The sequence below is a fragment of the Phasianus colchicus genome, chromosome 1, assembly GCF_987193195.1.
Source record: "Phasianus colchicus chromosome 1, bPhaCol1.hap1.1, whole genome shotgun sequence".
NCBI classification, from domain to species: Eukaryota; Metazoa; Chordata; class Aves; order Galliformes; family Phasianidae; genus Phasianus; species Phasianus colchicus.
The window spans coordinates 60,622,709-60,642,292 of record NC_143436.1 but is presented as its reverse complement, the minus strand read 5'-3'; positions in this window follow the sequence as shown (position 1 = coordinate 60,642,292).

Genomic DNA, 19,584 nt, shown 5'->3' with positions numbered 1-19,584 from the left:
CCTCCTTTTAGATATTTCTAAACATTAATCAGATTCCCTCTCAGTCTTCTTTTTCCCAGGTGAACAGACCCAGGTTACTCAGCCTTTCTTCATACAAGAGATGCTCCAGTCCATTTATCATCTTTGTGGCCCTTTATTGGACTCTTTCTAGGAGATCCCTGTTATTGAACTGGGAAGCCCATAACTGAACACAGTATTCTAAATGTGGCCTCACCAGGGCAGAGTAGAGGGGGAGGATCACAGCAACTGAGAATCCACTCCATGGTCAGTGCAAGAAAGGGAGGAAGTGGCAGTGATTAGGGACATTGGGACACCTGTAGCTGACTACCTTCACGAGTGGCCAACTGCACTTGTTCATTCGGGATCCATTTCTACTCCCTAGCCTATTGCTAATGAGCTGTCACTTCCAAATGTGTGCCCTCCTCTTCTGCTCCCATTTACAAGTCTAAACATGGAGACTTGTGATTGATTTTAAGGCATGTTGTGCTCTTGACATCATAGACACACAGTGCACATCACCTTCTCAGCCCATGGCTCACACTCCTCAGTTATCTTCTCTGGGGTTATTCACATATCCTGTGATACCCTGTCCTCCTGTTAACATAGACTGTGTCTTCCTTGTACATTACTGGGGGTAATACAGGTGACAGCACTTCTACCAAATACTTTGGACAAGGAAGGAAGGACCTTGGGGCTTAGGTCATGCTCTGTAACCACGTGGGAGAAGGACAGCAAAGGATGGCTGTAGCTTAACACAGAACAAGTTAATTAATCATATCACTACGCACTGCCACTTTCAAAAGGCATTCTGAATATAGGAGAAGCTAGTTTCTATCAGCTCTACTCAAGTTCCAACTTATTTCCAGCTTATATAATCATGTTTTTAATAGACCAGGTAGAAGTTAGTATTTACTAAGCTAGAGACCACTATTCGCACAAGTATCACACACACGAACTATTTATTCGACCCTTGATACACATGAATTTCAGGACCTGCTAGTCAGCAATAGATTTTTGCAGCTTTTTACTGAAATAGGGCATTTAATGAGTCCATTCAGGAATAGCAGCCAAGCAACTGTAAGTTCTTCCTAAGCAGTCAGGCCCAGCTAATTTCAAAACGGATTGCTCTGTGAAGGAAGGACAGCACATCCCAGATCAGAGAAATGGTATACAGGCCCAAGTCTCACATAAAATAGTCTCTTGGTGAGAGATAAACAGTTTTAAAATGTGTCAGAGAAACCATTAGGCGATAAAAATTCACAGAGCAATTTTGCCAGAGAAAAAGCATAAATAAAAAGTGCATCATTTCTTTCCCAGACTTTCTCGGAAGTCAGCTGCATTCAAAGAGATATGCCACAGCCAGAGTTGAACTACAGGCAATTAAAGAGTATTGGCTGTCTTATATCAAACTTGCAGTTTGTACTCAGCACTTTAATTAAAGGCAGCAATTATATAAATGTTGCCTCTAAGTGGAAGGAGAGCAAGGAGTACAGCAAGCGTAGATTAAATTTTTCTTTGAGAAGAAAAAGAGCAACTGATTCTTATTTGTGTGTGGGTGCATTCATTCTGTATCCAAAGAAAACTTACACACAAAGAGCTGGCTTGCTCTTGCAAGGAAATGTAGATGCTAAAGCAGCTTCCAGCCAGTTTGGGGGAGGGAAAAGTGGCATCTCATCTTCTTTGCTTCAAGGACATGCTGATCTGCTTTTGAGCTTGTAAATTTTAGCTATGTCAAATGTTTCAGATTCTTCCCACGGGCCTTTCAGTATATATACAAATATGACAGGCTACTTAGAGCACTAAAAGGAAGAAACCTGAGCCCCAACATTAAGGACAAGGTATTCTGGGAGAAGAGTAATTAAAACTCTGGATTTTCTCTGTAGTTTTGTTTTTTTTTCTTTTTCTTCCATTTAAAGAAACGTCATGCCACTCATCTAAAACCAGCACTCGCTAATATGAAAAGAAAATGTTTATTCAATTGGTAGCTTGTAGTTTCATGCTGAACCACATTTAAGTAAAGAGAAAAAAAATCTACAAAGCAAGAAGCGTGAAACAGGATAACATCTCCACTGCAGTTAAGCAGAACATCCTCTGTGATAGGAGAATGAACTTCGTGCAGTAACTGCTAAACATTCTAGAAGCATCAGGACATACTGTGTTCCTGCCTACTGAAGCCTATTTGGGATTTCATATTCTCACTTCTTGTACCACGAAGAATATGCACAGAGCACTCAAGCGCATCCATCTAATATCAAACAAGAGCTCTCCCTCTCTCTCTACACCTTAGGATACAAATTCCAGAGTTCACAAAACAAGAAAGCCAAGTTAGCTTCAATCGTATCTTTGGGCCTGTAGAAGAGTTGGCGGCCAGGAGATCTTGCCTTCTGATTTTGAATATCTCAGCTGGCAGCACAGACAAAGCACATACAAAAGTTACAGCTGATTCAGTACACTTATCTTCCCTCTTTATGTGGAAAAACAGCAGTACTGTGGGATTTCTGCACAGAGATGCGTTTCTAATGGGCTGAGTCAGGAATAACATCTGCAGCATGGTAAAGCCATAGTCCTAGAGAGCAAAGATATTCCTCAAAAGCAATGATGTATGGATTAATTTATAATTTTCTCTTGTATCAAACAAGTTTAGAAAAGAGCTTGCTAGGGTCTATACTTTCAGGAAATACTTTTCACTCTAGTTATACAATTCCACCCTTCCCCAGCCACCCATTTAGTGTCTCTATTTAGTATGTCAATCTCTTCTTTCAAAAAGTGCGAACAATTTTTGGTTCTGACGTTCTCTTTCCCCCTGTGAGTACTGGAAAAATGGAAACATCACTCCCATTTTTAAAAAGGAAAGAAAGGAAGACCTGGAAAACTATGCACCAGTGGGCCTCACCTTTGTGCCTGGGAAGATCATGCAGATATTTCCAGAAGCAGTGTTAAGTCACATACAAGATGAGGACGTAGTCCAAGACAACACGGCTTCACCAAGAGCAGATCATGTCTGACCAGTCTGGTAACCTTCTACAGTAGAGTGGTGACGTTGGTGGACAAAATGTGATTGATGTCATCTACCTGATCTTCTGCAAGACCTTTGACATGGTCCACAACATCTCTAAATTGAAGATATGGATTTGAAGGGGGAATTGTTCAGTGGATAAGGAATTGGTTGGATGGTCACAGCCAGAGTGTTGTGGTCAATGGCTCTATGTCCAGATGGTGGCTGGTGACAAGTGGTGTCTGTCCCCTGTGGGTCCACTTGAGACCAATGCCCTTCAACACCTTTACCAACAACATAAGCAGTGGGCTTGAGTGTACTCTCAGCAAGTTTGACACAAGGTTGAGCAGTGCAGTTGATACAATAGAAGGAAGGGATGCCATCCAGAGGGGCCTGGACATGCTTGAAAAGTGGGCACATGAGAGTCTAATGAAGTTCAACAAGGCCAAAAGCAAGGTGTTGCACTGGGGTCAAGGCAATTCCAGATATACATATAGACTTGGAAAAGAACTCTTTGAGAGCAGCCCTGTGGAGAAGGGGTCCTGATGGCCAAAAAGCCAGACACGAGCTAGCAGTTTGTGTTTGCAGCCTGGAAGGCTTCATCTGTAGGAAGTACTGCATATCACATTGGACTGGAGGCTCTCTCTTCTCTTACTAGACATCCCTGTTTCAAACAGATGGTCCAGAAGGAGAGCACACAGCAGATCCTGGAGGACAGTGTAAACAGCAGATGCCTTACATGTTCATTTTAATTATAACTCTGAGCTAGAATTCCAAATTATTTTGTAGAATGACAGATTCTTTACAAGCCAAGTAGGTAACCCCCCTTAGTACCTGGGCTGCCCATTTACAGATTAGTAAAGAAAAAATATTCAGATGACTGTTTATTGCTTCTCTTGAGCTTTACCATAAGTTTTCCTTAAATTCCAGTGGGAGGAAAGTGTAAACTAAAAAACCCCCAAAACAGGCTGGAGGTCCTGCTACTTCCACAAATGGGGCCCACAGCCTGGTCTCACTCCATAGCACTGCCCAGTGTACCTGGGATTCTTCAGGGATGTCAGATGGTTAGTGACAGATTTCCTTCTCCCTGTCTAACTGCCACCAAGAGCAGTGGATGGGTGGCCCATCCTACCCCTGCAACTTTGAAGGTTTCAACAAGTAGATTATTCACTTAATGCAGTACACGTTTTCACTGAAAAAAGTCTCATCAGCTTGTGATACAGCACTAAATTAAAAACCTTAAGCTGCTCAATTTTCACAGCTGAAGATGCATTGGGGAAATCATATCTTTGAGCCAAACCCACACCATGGTTGCTGTCATGGTGGAAGAGCAATTTTTTTTTAAGTTAGTTATAACACAACAACAAGTCAGTCATCAGTAACAGCAGCTTGATAAATACTGCAATTTACAGCTCCACTAGTTCAGGAGAACTATTATTTTTATAAGGATTGACTGATGTTTTCTGACTTGTGCTAGCATATTTGAGGCTTTCTTCCAGAATTAGCATGGGACAGCAACTGAAGAGAGAGTGGTTTCTTTAAGCAACAGAGAGACTAGCATTTAGCAAGTCAAAAGGTCGCGTGTAACTCCTAATTTATTAAACTATTGTACCTGAATGGCAGACAACATAAAGGTAGGTTGTAGCACTTAAGCCATTTTGGCAGCAGATGGTGGTCAAGGTCTCTTGGCCAGACAACAACCATGAGGTTTCCTCATCACGAGCACTCTTATATTCATATTTCCATATTGAAGTGTACTGCAACATACAGCAGATTGAAAGAGAGCAGGCAGTAGATGTTTCTTGGCTAGTGTATGCACGTATTTGCTTGTATAGGCATTATTCACAAATACACTCACTTCCAAGTCTAGTACTTATCTAAAGCTTCTTAGGAACTGGTAGATAACTCAGCCACCACTTTTCCTTCCTCAAATATTCTGTGTCTATTCAAAAGTATACTTGAAGCCTTCCATTTAAAAAAAAAAAAAAAAAAAAAAGACAAAAAAAAAGGCTCCCAAACTCCTGGCAAACTAAATTGTGTCAGTTTGGCCTTTCTAATATGAGACAAGGCCAACAGCTTGTCATAAATAAATCTCTCCAACACTTGAAGGCATATTTACAATGGATGAGCTATCATGCCAAATTCCAGGTTGCTAAAAAGGAAGCAAAGTATCACTGTTGCTAAAGAACTTCATCTTTGATATCCATGCTGTGGCAGTTGCATTTAAAAAACAAATTACCTCTGATAAAATCAGATCATCTGAGATGAACTGGAGTTACCAGTTTTATTGTGACAGATGAGTGCCAGTTGTGGAAAGGACTTGACATTAAACGTGAGCCTAACACCTGAAGAACCATGTATTTCCTATGCACATCTCTGAATCTTCAGAACTGAAGCACCACAAGTTGTGCTGCAGTAACAAGATTTCTAAAACTGACTGCTCAGGTTTGAAATTCCAAACCAGAAAAAGTCTACAGAAAGATGGCTTGAATCACACACATTTTACCAAATGTACTCCACAACTTCTTAATGGAGGAAAAGTACACCAAAACCTGAAAATCTCCAGTTTAAGTTCAGGTTTGTGACTGATGAAGTCCAGTCTCAGTAGGCTGAAGATGTAGGGTGTTGGTGACTCTAGATGGTGATTTTCACTGATCCAGTTTGAAATACCAACCAGCCTATAATGCCCATAGGTCCAACAGGTTGGTGGCCATCCATAGAATTACCAAGGTTGGTAAAGACCTCCAAGGTCATCCAGTCCAACCGTCCACCTACCATCCACCTAACACCAATATTTCCTCACAAACCATGTCCCTTAGTACCACATCTAAATGTTTCTTGAACACCTCCATGGACAGTGACTCAACCACATCCCTGGGCAGCCCATTCCAGTGCCTGATAGCTCTTTCAGAGAAGAAATTTTTCCTAATATCCAACCTGAACCTCCTCTGGCACAACTTGAGGACATTTCCACTCATCCCATCATTTAGTTATATCAAAGCTACTTTGGCTTTGACTTTCTGGAAGCTGCTGCTCTCTGACAGAGAAAGCAGCCCAGCTCCTACCTAGAAAAATGTTTCACATGCTGTAGGCAACACCTGGGGTGGAAATGTGGGGGATCTTCTCTGGTGTTGCCCCCACTCTGAACTGTCACTGCCCTTGACGGGCCATAGGCACTCTCCCATGTCAGAGCAAGGCACACTGACTGCCAGCTCCCATCTCACTGTCCTGCTGCTCAGCACCATGCATCAGTGCCTGCTTCCCTCTCACTGCCTGTAAGCAAGCCACTGTGCTGGAAAGCAAGTTCCTGCCAGCACCAGGAGCTGTTTCCTCATTCTTACCTCAATCAGCCCCCTGCTTTTCTTGTCTCTTAACTCATTGCTTCATCCCCCTTTCCCTGCAGTATCCCGTAACTGCAAAGCAGGGCTTTAATAATGCATGTGTTCCCTCACTGTACATGCCGAATGCCTGAGAGCACTGTTTTAATGAGTCAAGTCTGCCTTTTTATCAGTACCACTGTCTGAGGCCACAGCACTCTCAAACCAAACATTTTTTGAAGGCAGTTTCTGGGAAGGCGAGAAGAGAACCCTGCAAAGAGTCAGAGAGCTGGGGGGACGGGCCATCTGCTTTACCTCAGGCTGGTTTGACCCAGGATTTCTCTTCTTGAGGGCAGAAATACCATTACTCATTCATGTGGTTAAGCAGTTCTTAGGAAGACTGTGATTTTCTTTCTTTGTGGATACTCTCACATAGTATAGTGAGATCCATACGCTCATTTATCCTCCTTATTCAATGCTCTGTTTTCATGCCCCATCTCTGTCTAGATCTCATTCCTTCACTGCTTATCACCCTCCCATTTTCTTTTCCCCAAGTCCTGCTCTGAGCTACGTGTATTAGCCAGAAAAATAACCTCTCTCAGCTCTATCCAAGCACTGCATTTAGTTGTATAAAACCTAAGTTCTATACTGCAACAAGATAATCCTTTAACAAGAATCTGGACATTTTAGGCAAAATAGAATTTTTTTCCTTCGAATCCCAGCCTCTGCTACCTCAAGTGCATTACTTTACTACCAGTGCAGAGGTGCGTATCATTAGCGCTGTGCACATGGACAGCAGTGTTGGGCTGCAGAACTGCTCCCTTGGGACATCTGCTTAATTTTGGCTCATTAATTTGGATGATCATAGTACAGCCGAGACACATAGAATAGGTGATCATTGCTATTCTCCTGACCACATACAGCTTACACTTACACCCTGAAGTCACAGGGAAGCCTGCTCAGGAAAGCTTGCTTCAAAACCTGTGGAGAATAGCAGAAGTATTCCTAATCCTTATGCTGCATTTTAGTCAGATAGGAAGCAAACTGTCCCAAAGGCTAGCTGCCCATTTACCTGGTAAATGATAAGTTTTTGCAGCTTCAGGAGCGCCAGATTGTTTCTGCAAGGAAGCCCACTTAAGACATAGTACACGTGCACAGCTTTCACAAGCGTACAGTTGTTACCCTTCACATTTGGCAACAAGCATATCTCTCCCAGGACTACCCTGCTCATATGAACACTGAGTAAGGAAAATGAAAATCCTTTTCAGTCTAAAGTACTCCATTGTTTCACAGGGGGAGCCCAAAGTTCACAAGTAACACTTGCTGCCAGCAATGTTCATGTTCCAAGACTTAGAATCCTACATCATGGGGACAGTTTGGGGAGTCCCAGCTGGGGTACCACTGCTTTCTGTGCTGACAGAATCTGGACTTCCATTTCCAAAGGTTTGCTGCTGTTATGATTAACACAGAGTCCAGAGGTGGGTCAGTCACTCATCTTCTCAGGAATCAGAACCCAACATGGACTGAACTTACATCAAAGCTACAGATTTGGGCTGTATTATAGCTTAGATGAAACATTCAAGACCAAGACAGCATGGGTGTCTATGTATAACAAAGTTGAAGATTTAGCAATATCATGTGATGCCACAGCTTTACAAGGGCTAATAAGTACATAGTGGGAGCCACAGGCACCACACATGTGCCAGCAGTTTTGGTAGGCAGATGACAAGCTCTTCCATGACTGCCTGCACACAAAGTACACACCAAAACCTATCTTACTGACACCACCGCCCAACTGGCAACATGCTACTGTTGGAAAGCTCTGGTTGTACATAGACATGTGGGGAACACCAAGCTTACCTATTTTTTGCCAGGACTGACAAGATGGCTTAGAGCTTGTCCAGTTCTTCATGCTAACAAGCCTTCAGCATTCTAGGGTTAGAGGTCATTAGCCACCTGATTTTGCAGTGTACAGCTGTCAGAACTCATTTTTCCATCAGCCAGAAAGCCTCCACAGAACTGCTGACCCTTGTACTGCAGGTTGGCCAGCCAGGTCCAGGACATCAGGGCTACTCAGTTGCACTCAGGCTTCCCACACGGCTTCCCGAGTTCTGCACTCATTTCAGGCTCCAGCACATGGAATGGATCCACTACTGGAAATGTGCATTTCTCTAGAATTATTTCCATACTGTTAGCATTTATTTTTTCAAAAATAAATATGTTGTGTGTAAGTGGTTCTCCTACATGCTTTTCAGAAAGTGGCATTTCTCATGTAAGAAGCATTCCTTGATTTATTTATTAATTTTAAGTCAAAGCTGTTATTTTTGAATCGTTTCCCTAATACTAAGTTTCCATTTTCCAAAATTAGTTTGTTAGGTGTTCTCAACCAGCTCCAGTAAGAGCAAATTAAACAGGGCATAAATAACTGCAATCCCACCATCATCAGCTTTCACTGCTCATGAGAAGTGTTAGCATGAGAAAAGAAAGAAAACTGCAAGTGAGCAGTATTTACTTTCCTCATATGTCAGTAATACAGACGATGAGTCTGGGCAAGAAAAAAAATGCTTAACAAAAGAAGTCCATGAAATACTTGAAATTGGCAGAGCTGGCTTGGAGAAACCTATAGAGAACTTCAAGGGCTGATGTATGACACATCCCCTATTCCCTTTCATCCACAGCGGGGCTTCTGGATCATGTGATGAGAGCTAAACTTTTTTATAACAGGCTCCTTTTATCCTTTTTCTGTGCCCCAGGAAAAGGCATGACCCTCTAGTAAGAGGAGCCAAGATCTCAAGCAAATGTTAGCATAGATAGACCGAACTGTTTGGCTTTCTGCTTCCTGTTTATAAGCGTCCAGTTCCAGAGAGTGGTTATTAATTAATCAGAGGTCATTTACATGGTGAGACCAATTGTTCTTCCCAATATACATCTATCTTAAACTAGTTTTTTGGTTAGTCTTTTGCTTAGAGCAACACTCATCCCTCAGGAACGTTTCTATATTTGGCTTAGTGATGGTGAGAACTGCAGATACGAGGACTTCTGCCTAATGAGAAGTGCATGGAGTAAGCAGTGAATTAACTTGCTACAGTTTTAGATACATGAGAGCAGAGAAGACTATTCTGATGCTATCTTAGGGCAATAGCTTTAGGGGAAAAGCAGAAAAAATTACAAATTTACCTGCCTGTAATCTTCAATACTACTTTAGCAACAGGGCTTCTTTGGAAGGCAGACAGGGAAAGATCCAGATCATTACTTACATTGGCTGCTGCCTTCCATCTCACTTTGTGTTGGCTGCTGATGCAGCTCCTCAAGAAGGATTTTGAAGCCTCATTATCCCACAGATTTATCAGTTTTGAAATGAAGGGTGAGGAGCTGCTACTAGAGAACATGCTAAAAGATTTTTTTCTGGCCACATGAGTTTGCTGAAGATAAAATAGTCTGTTTGCTGAAGATAAAATACTCTGTAGTTGTAGTCATTGCCAAGTACAATTTGACACTCAACACCTATACTTATTATTTCCAGTGACATATTTTTAATCTAAAACATTTGATACCTGAAGATGCTAGTGGTGCCAAGATGGCTCTGAGATCTTTCAAGAGGTGTGTCTCCAGTGGCCTATGCAACATCGCTTCCTACCCAGGATATATGGAGCCTACTGCAATGGCCAAATTGCTCCCACACTCTATATGAATGTGTATCTCATACTCCAGTGAGATTACTTCAACAAACAGCTCTCTAAATGTGGGAGGAGAAAGGACGGAGGTAGTGGAAGAACTAGAAAAGCTATTTCAGTAAATACATCTGTAACCAAAGATCCTGATATCTTTATGGCACAAGGCAGCTTTGGTACTCACAGCAGTACCTGCTCAAACTGCATTTCAGATAGTGAGATGAGAAACAAAGGGTGTAAAAAATGAACTGATATAAGTATCCTTCCACATATCCATGATGATGGAAGTCAGGATGGACTGAGTCCAGGTCACTTTCACCTAAGAGGCCCTTGATGACAAACCTTCTCCTCATGTTTCTTGGGAAGCCTGCTGCCACTTGGCTCTTGTCTGAGAGAGAGAAGTGGTCCATCATAAACACTAAATCCCAAATGCAGATCCTTGCCTCCTTAGTTATAGTCTTTAATAGCCTTCTGTTTATGTCCTGGGCACTGTCAAAACAATACAAAATAAACCAGTCAGATCACTTGCTTAAACCTTTTTCTGCATGAATTTCCTTAAGCAGGCCTGTTGATACCGGAGAAAGCCCAGACTGTAATGCTAGATTTAAGTTCTGTTGGTTGAAATGAAGTTTGCTTGGCTTCTAAGCATAAGTTCTACATGGAGTTTACACAGATGTGATCAACCAGAAAAAGGGCTACAGACATGAGAAACAACTTGAACTGTGAAGAGTTCAGGCAATGAGAGCACTGGTTTGCTAGAGCAGAATGGAATGGAACATACAAGTCAATACTTAAGCTAATACCTCCTTTCTACAAGTTTGTAGTAGGGAATGAGCACAAGATTTCAGTCACTGCTTATGCATTTAATCATTAGCACTCAAAAATACTTATAGACCTTTAATTCTTAATGATCATTTCTCTCAAAAGCAGGTAGATCTGACACGCTAAATACTTAATACATCATTTAATGTGAAAAAGAAAAAAGAAAAAAAAAAAAGCATGAAATAGATGTTTCTTGCAAAATAGGCCAGGCTGGGATGTAAGCCTTTCTCCCTTTCCTCAAGTCTTATAAAGCAGAACCTCCAAAAATGTGGTGTTAGAAAATATTTCTCTTTCTGAAAGTGTCTTAGTATCAAACTCCTGGTGCCATTCAGGTTTGAATTCATTCACTGGACTACAGCACAAGTCTAGAAGATAGTTGCCATGCTACACATTCAGGCCTGGGAAAAGCAGTCTAGACAGACTTGCATTGTTCCCAGGCACAGACCTGCCATGATTATATCTCCCATCCAATACATTTGATTGCAACAGCATTCCTGGGAAGGGAAAGATACAGAGCCAGGAGCTCCAGGTATTATCAGAAATCCCTCCTGGAGCATGGAAACATGCCATGTAGAAATCCCCATCTGTCTGCAAAGAAACTTAGAACAGTTCCACTGTTTCACCTACCCCAGCATTAAGGTAAGCGCTCTCTCATATATTAACTCTTTGGTTAGTCCAAATCCTTCATACACCATCAGCTGGTCATGACAATTAGACAGATTTCTTTCAGTTTGTAAGTCCAGGACTTCAACTCAAATAATGGATTTTAATGGGGCTATAACTCTCCAGTGGCAGCTGCTGCAGAAAGCAAAGAACAAAGTCACAATGCTGGCACATTTTACAATTGGCTCTTATTTCCTATGGATAGCTATCAAAATGTGAGCCAAGGGAAAATGGGATTGTAATGCCCGTTAAAAAGAAAAAGTCAAAGACAGGATACTGGTCTGAATCTATTTCAGGCATATTATTTGTTACTTCTGAAGTTAAGCTTTCAAACAGTTCAAAAGTCTGTGCTATTGAATGGAAAATTATCTCTTATCCTAACTAAGCCTAATAAAGGAGGTAGAAAAGGAAATAGATGAAACTGCCAAAAGATTTTTAGCAGCACAGTTAAACACTGCCATTTTTAACCCCTCAGTTGTGCCACATTCAGGAGTCTAACAGGTTTTATGATGACAGCTTTGCCCAGAGACATCAGGTTTGTCCGATGTTTGCTGGAGAGAAGGTATTGGTAACCCCAGTTTTCCTGACAGTTTCTGAGGAACTTGACCAGTTTTTTGTTTTTTTTTTTTAACATGCACTGTAATACCTATAGATTCATCCAAAGACATCTCAGTATTTGCAGATTTTAATGCTGGAGTTCCAAGAGTCTGAACTTGGGTACTCACCTGGTGGTGTTTCTGCATCTCATCCCATCACCAGGATATCCCATCTTTCCTTCCCAGTCTGTAAGGGTGGCATCCTTATATCACAATAGCTCTGAACTCATCTCCTTGGGATTTTTCTGGGTATTATCAAGTCATAGCGGAATAAGAAAGTAAAGTATGAAATTCATCTTTAATACTAGGTTTTATAGGGGCTTTCACAATGGACTGGGACAATTCTCACATGACATGATGTGTTCAACTATAGGATGAGCAAATCGTGAAAGCTACATTCCTATTCCACTAGGCCAGATCTTGTTCATCATAATCTCATAAAACTCAGTTTCATTTCAGCCTCATTTAAAGCTTCAGCATTTTGCATATCAGTCAGTTTTACCACGCTGGAGCTCAAGAGAGTTCTGCTTTTACATATGTTTGGAGAACATCTATATGGAAAACCTCCAGAATGCCCATAAGATATCTTGTAAACAAGGACATTCTTGAAGCTTCAATCAAAATCAAACAGCTCCGTTCATCTTCTTTAGAGGGAAGCAGTGTACAGCTTGACTGTACCTTGGACTCTGGGCATGAAGTAAGTTTAGTCTATTGTTTTTTTCTGGAGAAGACTCTGAGGAAGACCTTATAGCTCTCTTCGATGACTTGAAAGGAGATTGTAGTGAGGTGGCTTCTTCTCCAAGGTATTAGCTACAGTATTAGAGAAAATGGCTTTAAGTTGCACCAGGGGAGATTAAGGTTGGATATTAGGAAACATTTCTTCTCAGAAAGAATGATAATGCAATGGAACAGGCTGCCCAGGGAGGTTGTATAGTTACTGTCCATGGAAGTACTAAAGAACTGTTAGATGTGGCACTGACGGTTTTAGTGATATGATGGTGGTGGGTTGATGGTTGAAGTAGATCTTAGTGGACTTTTCCAACCTTAGTGATTCTATCATTTAAGAAGCATTTAATTCTATCATTTAAGAAATAGCATGGCTGATGGAACAAAGCAACACTTTCACCACAGGCCCAAAGCTCTGGAAAAACAACAAGAGACCTCAGGGTACTTCACAGCACAGCTAGAAGCAAATCCAAACATGACACTGTAAAAACACATTTGAGAAACATCTCATATATAGGCAAATCTTGTACAAGTCACTCTGTGGAAAGGCACAGAAGAGGGCAACTACTCACATTTTAGACATGCTCAGTGCCAGTAATGCAGCTGCAATGGGATCAAGTCCTGATAAGGTAGCAAGCAAAGCCTCCATCTCTTGTCCTGCAAGAACTGTTCTACTGCTGGCCAGCAGGAATTTGTGCAGTTCATTGCTTACCATCAACAGCCCGAGGTCTGCCTAGAAGTGTAGACATTTTGTTTTCTGTGTCTATTCTGAAAAATTGCTGAACTACTTAAAAATTAATAAATTGAAAATGAGATGGGATAGAGAATTGTCATTATTCCACCTTCATTGTTAAGTTAAGGAGACTAAAATATTTCGGGGTTTTCTTTTTTGGTTCTCTAAATTTATCAACCTCTTTCTCCCCCATCATACCGTCATCCTAAAATTTGACATGTCAGCATGAAAGACCAAATCTATGTTTTAGATTTCTCAATAGAAGTGATTTGGTTTAGAGACAGGCACAAACTGACTTCTGTTGCTCATTGGTTCTGGAGGAGTGGAGAAAAAAATAAGATGCTGTTTCAGTATGTTGGCATATAAATAGACATAGGAATCTAGTTTAATATACCCAGCCTTGAAAAACTGCCAGCCATAACAAATGCTATTACATAGCAGTGAGACTGTGTGCTGGATGATGCTCTAGGGAGACATCTATTAGACTCCTGTTAAGGGAAAAGTTTGACTGATGGCCCCATTTCTGATGGTATTTTCCTCTGTCCTGCATATAAATAGTTGTCATAGTTAAACTGCTATTCTCAGCTGTAATAGGCATAATTTTAGAGATTTTTTGTGTGCTTTTATAAATGAGCTCTCAGAGGAAGATAGCTGTGGAGTGCGCTGAGTACTCCTTAGCACATCCTCTCTCTTATCTGTCCTTTCCCTTCCACCTCAGAGTTCCCTGACACACTACATTTAGAACTTTTTTTCTTATCACTGTGATATAAGACAACAAGGGTCTATACAGAATATTATCTAAAGACTTTCTCCAGAGGCATTACTTCATTCTGAAAATATATGGACAGCGAAAGCTCCATGCACTGGAATTCACCCAAAGAGTTCCTAAAGGCTGATGGTGGATTTCTCCACCACCCTTCATCTGGATGTCAGTGTGGATCCTTCTGTATAATTAATTTCTAACTTCCATAATCACAATAAAAGTTTAACTTATATAAGGCAGAATAAATTAAGGGGAGAGGTTGAGGGGAAGGGAAAGAAAAACTCACTGAAGAGTTGGGAGAAGGAACATCATCTCAAATCAGCACACCCGAAATAACCTCTGCAAGATCTGGCCTTCATGAGTTTTCCTTCTGTTCCTTTCCCATTACTTTCCCCTCCCCATCCACATTTTGTATCAACAGTTTCCAACAAAATCCTTTTGCTTTCAAGTTGATGTGCAATACTTCCTTTCGATATCCCTATTGCTTATGTTGCAAAAATTAGTTTCTTCTTAACCTTTCTGTGCCCTTTATGGCAGCCCATAAAGCCACTGCCTTTCTCCTCAGTTATCTTTTCCAGCCTGCTGAATCTCTCTCCCTGCAGTCTCTCCCTACAGAGTGCCAGACTTACCCTGGATACCCGTCATGCTTCCCTGTATTTCTAGATCATTTTGATCCTTCTCCCCAGACCCTAAAGCTTCAGTATCATTCATTGCCTCTCCCTATAATGTATTCTGTCACAGAAGCTGTGTGTGCCCCATCCCTGGAGGCACTCACAGCCAGGTTGGATGGGGTCCTGGGCAGCCTGATCTGCTGGGTGGCAGCCCTGACCATAGCATGGGGTTGGGACTTGATGATTTCTGAGGTCTCTTCCAACCCAACCCATTCTATGATTCTATGCTACTGCCGTGACATTTCACTTCATTATCTCACAGATTTTGCAGTGCATGAAGAAAGGGGGATTAACTTTGAATCAGGAGCTGCCACTACCACAAAATCACAAGTTTCATTCATTACAACTTGCCCAAATACCACAGCTCATTGCTATACAGTTTATCATTCCCTAGTGGAATGATAGGTAGCTCTCCTACAGGGTCAGTGCAGCACACACACATTGTTCAAGGGCTGCAGCCAAGTTTGCAACTCAGGCTTTGGAGCTAAAGCCTGTACCACACATCAGAGTCATGCAATCAGAGATGAAAACCCATTCTGAAATTGGCCCAAGTGAAACTGAGAAATTTCTAGGACTGAGCATCCTTAGTTGTATCATTTGTTGTTAGCTAGCACTTTTCTTCCTCTTCGACTCTCTTCATAAATCCCTAGAAATGGCTCTTGGCAGTTTGATGTTGTTACTGACAGATGTTTTACTATACTTCTCCATATTCTTCAGAGATGTTCTGAGTAACCAAGCACTCTGTGCTTACCACATACCCTGATGAGGAAGGAACAGAGATGACCTCCTAAGGCTCTTCTAGCTTCTGTGGATGAATGCACGCTTCAGCAATAAAAGCATCAAGAAGAAACAGTCAGCTTTATATTAAGCCTACCACTTCTACCTGTGATTGAAAATAGTCCAGCAGGTCAATAAATGTAGTAGGGAATGGTTTTTCAGTGAGGTAAATATGCATGCACACATACACTTGGAAACCAGTTCCTCCCCTCTCTAACCCCACAGGTATAATCACAGAATCACAAAATCATTAAGGTTTGAAAAGACCTCTAAGGTCATCTAGTCCAACCATAATATTCATAATTATCATAATATTCAAATTTCCAGTAAGTCCAGTATCATGGGCAAAAGCACAGCTACTGCAGACATGGGAAAAGCACACACAAACAAAAAGCATAGGGTTAAGATCCATTCATTTTGACCAGTGTATATATAAAAATAATGTGCCTATCTACGAAATTTGATCATTTCTTACTTTCCTGCACGCAGACTGTGGAGGGTCATGATGTAGTCCTGTTGCCTTACCCTCAGAGACTTAGGTAGCAGACACAAGATGGGCAAGAAAGGGTTGAGACTCCAGGTCATAGAGGAAAGCTGACTTGCTTGCAAATTAGTGTTGAGTTGTGTTATAAATCTGATATCTGTTATCGGTTTTTCAGGTACAGGTTGGTCAAGGGCTCACTCTATCCCAACTCAGTGTTCACTCAGTGCTTAGGAAGAAGCATAATTTTTCCCTTAACCTTGCTACCAACCTTTGATAAGAGTTACGAAAACTTACATTTTGGTCTGTGCATTCTCCAGTTCTCCAGAAACACAGCAGGAGAGCAGGATTAGCCTGCAGCTACACACACACACAGTTAGGCTCAACACTTGTTAAATAAGAGACAAGCTCAACAGGGAAATATTTGGAAGCATCTCAGTAGTTATAATAGAGCAGGATGAGAGAAAACAAGATCACTAATGAGAACGCTATGTCCCTTTAGTGCAAGTAGAATAGGGTTGTTCGCCTCCCAAGGCAGCAATTTTTGAAGTCGTGTCCTCCATAGAACAGCTTTAATTCTGTTTAAGCATGATTTCTTCTACACCAACATTTATGAGCTTTCTGCTCAGAGCAGATGCATACACCACACCGTGTCCCTGTGTTCCTGCATGGGATACTAACAGCACCAAGGGGGAGAGGGAAAGCAAAAAGAGCACCTCAGGTTGAAAACTGATGAGCTAATCATACAGCTTTGCACAAGAGCAAGACAAGGGCTCCTGTTTGTAAGCAGCACTGCTGGAGGACACAGTCCTTGTGATTCCAGCGGGCAGTGGCAGCATGAGCGTGTATGCAGCCATCTGGAAGGTAAAGGCTATAGGGGTGAGCCATAGGAACTTGTTTCTAAGTTAGTTTTAAAATTGTTTTGCATTCAGAGTAAGCCCCACATTCAGGTCATGGCAGAACCATGGACCTGCCATGACTTTGAGCTCGTCCAGTGACAAACAGTGCATTTGAGACAAGCATGATTTAGGGCAGAGAGGAACCTCATGTGAATTTCCAGCTAACCAGAACTGGAGTTGCTGGGCTGATGCAAGGAAAGCAATCGCACCTCCTGTTGCTTTTCACTTCAGAGAGCCTATTTTTATCTCAGTAGTGTGATGTTTTGCAGCACCAGCAAGGATGCCAATGAGAAAAGCAAAGCACACGCTGCATGCCAATACCCTGGCTATAGCACAAGTCCTCAGACAGAGCTGGTAGCACCTCCCCTCCAGAACATACCACTTTTTGAAGCTGTGAGAAATAGTACCCTCTGATTTGTTGCCAGAGCCACTGGCACCCAGTAACTTGAAGGTGCCTCAAGCCTTTCCTCCAGCACTGTCACAGCATCAGATGCAGAGAAAATTAAATGCATTGTTGGTGATAGGAGGCATCAGTAGGGCCAGGCTGTTTGTTATATTTAAAAAGCAACAACAAAGTGATAGAGCTCCCCACACAAGATCAGGGCTCTGGTACGTGCATATGAATGTACTCTATCATCTCTATCCGGAGAGAACTCAGTCTAAAACAGAAGATGTGTCTCAGGAGAATCACACAGAGCTGCTCTCCAGATTGAACACCTCCACCACCTTCTGCAGACAATGTGCTGTGGTCTCTTGCCCTCAGCCACCCCCAGAGCCATGCAGTTATTGTGTGTGGATGCCTCTTACCATAACTTTGTGGACAGCTTATCTGGCTGCTCCTTTGCCAAGGTCCCAGGTGCAGTGCTGCTTCCCCAAAGCATGCTCCCTGCAGCATCAGAGGAAGGGCACAGAGTACTCAGTTTAACATACAGATCAGTAACTGTTATCATGGCCAAGCACTTCTTGCAATAAGAAGCAAATATGCTTGTATGAATGTCAGATAAAGGAGTTAGTGGTCAGCATCCAAAGAGCCCTCAGGGCTCTGAACATTTTGTACAAAACCATATGCAAAAGCTGTATGCAATGCTAAAGCATCTATCACCAAGATTTATAGCTACGAAGCTGAGCAGTCCCCTGTACAAACTGCCTGACCTCCAGTAAATCTACAAAAGTCATTACAGTCTATGGAGCACCAGGGTCAGCAGCCAGTTGTGTCAAATCCCAGGGGATGGAAGCTCTCCATCCAGCTCCCCGCTTACCTCTGGGAATGGTCTGGCTGTTGCTCATGTGACTGTTTTTAACTCAGTTTTGGTTGTTTTGGTGACTGGTTTTAGCTCAGAAGAGAGTTCTCCCCTAGTCAGCACCTGTACTAACATTTCTCATAGGTCTACGTGGGACTATGAATGGCACTATGAGGGAGAGATACAGGCAGCTGCAGCACAGAGCAGGAGTCCAACTGCTCCTCTGACCCGAGAGTGGAGCATTATCCATTCTTTTCTTTAACACAGACTTTAATTTCCTGTTCATAACTACAGCACACTACAGGGAAAAAAAAAAAAAAAAAAAAAAAAAAAAGAAAAAGAAAAGAAAAAAAAGAGTTAAGTCTTTTTTTAAGTCAATTTTCTGTAATATAATAAAACACAAGGAGGATAGAAACATGAAAACTGTCCAGGATTAGATGTCTACCAAGAAAAGCTGTGGGACAATCCCAACTGTTCACCAAGTGGAGAATTACATTCTTGGCTGTATGTGTGCACAGACAGGGAAAGAGGAGGGACAGAGCCTTGAAAGACAAATGTTTTGCATCAGCAGTTTCCCAGTGCAGCTACCTTGAGCCAAAGGCCGAAGTGAAACATTTCTCTAGAATGACAAACCCGTTTATTTAACACAGAAGGGAGAGAACTTGAAGCTATCTGATGGCCCTTTGAAGTCTCTTAAATCATGTCAGATTAAATGTGGTGGAGGAGCTGATTTCTCCATTTGCCAACGAAACTATAAAGCCACGTTCATCTTGACCTAGGGAGGAAAGAAACTGCTGGGAAAGAGAAGCAGAGTGGGTTGGGGAAGGAAAGTGGTATGACAGCACTGGGATCACATAAAGCACTTTATGAAGGTTTGATTTCCTCATTTCAGTTGTAAGAGAGCACCCAGTTTGAGAACAGGGGCCTCTGTATTTGTAAGAAACTCCCCACTTCCATGAAATAAGTCCTTATTCACCAATGCATATTATAAATTATGGTTTCTCTAGTACTTTCTCTGGAGAAATTTATCCCACAGACTTGAACATCTAGATATTCACATCCACAAGTTCAGTTTAGTGCTGTCCCAGACTGCCCTGTCTATCAAAGCATGGGTCTGGCAGGAATTTTCAGCAGCAGCTGGTTTTACTGAGAAAGGTATTTGTCCAAGTGTAATACTCCATTTAAGAGACAGAAGTGTTAAATACAAGACTTATGCTTCTGAAACTCCC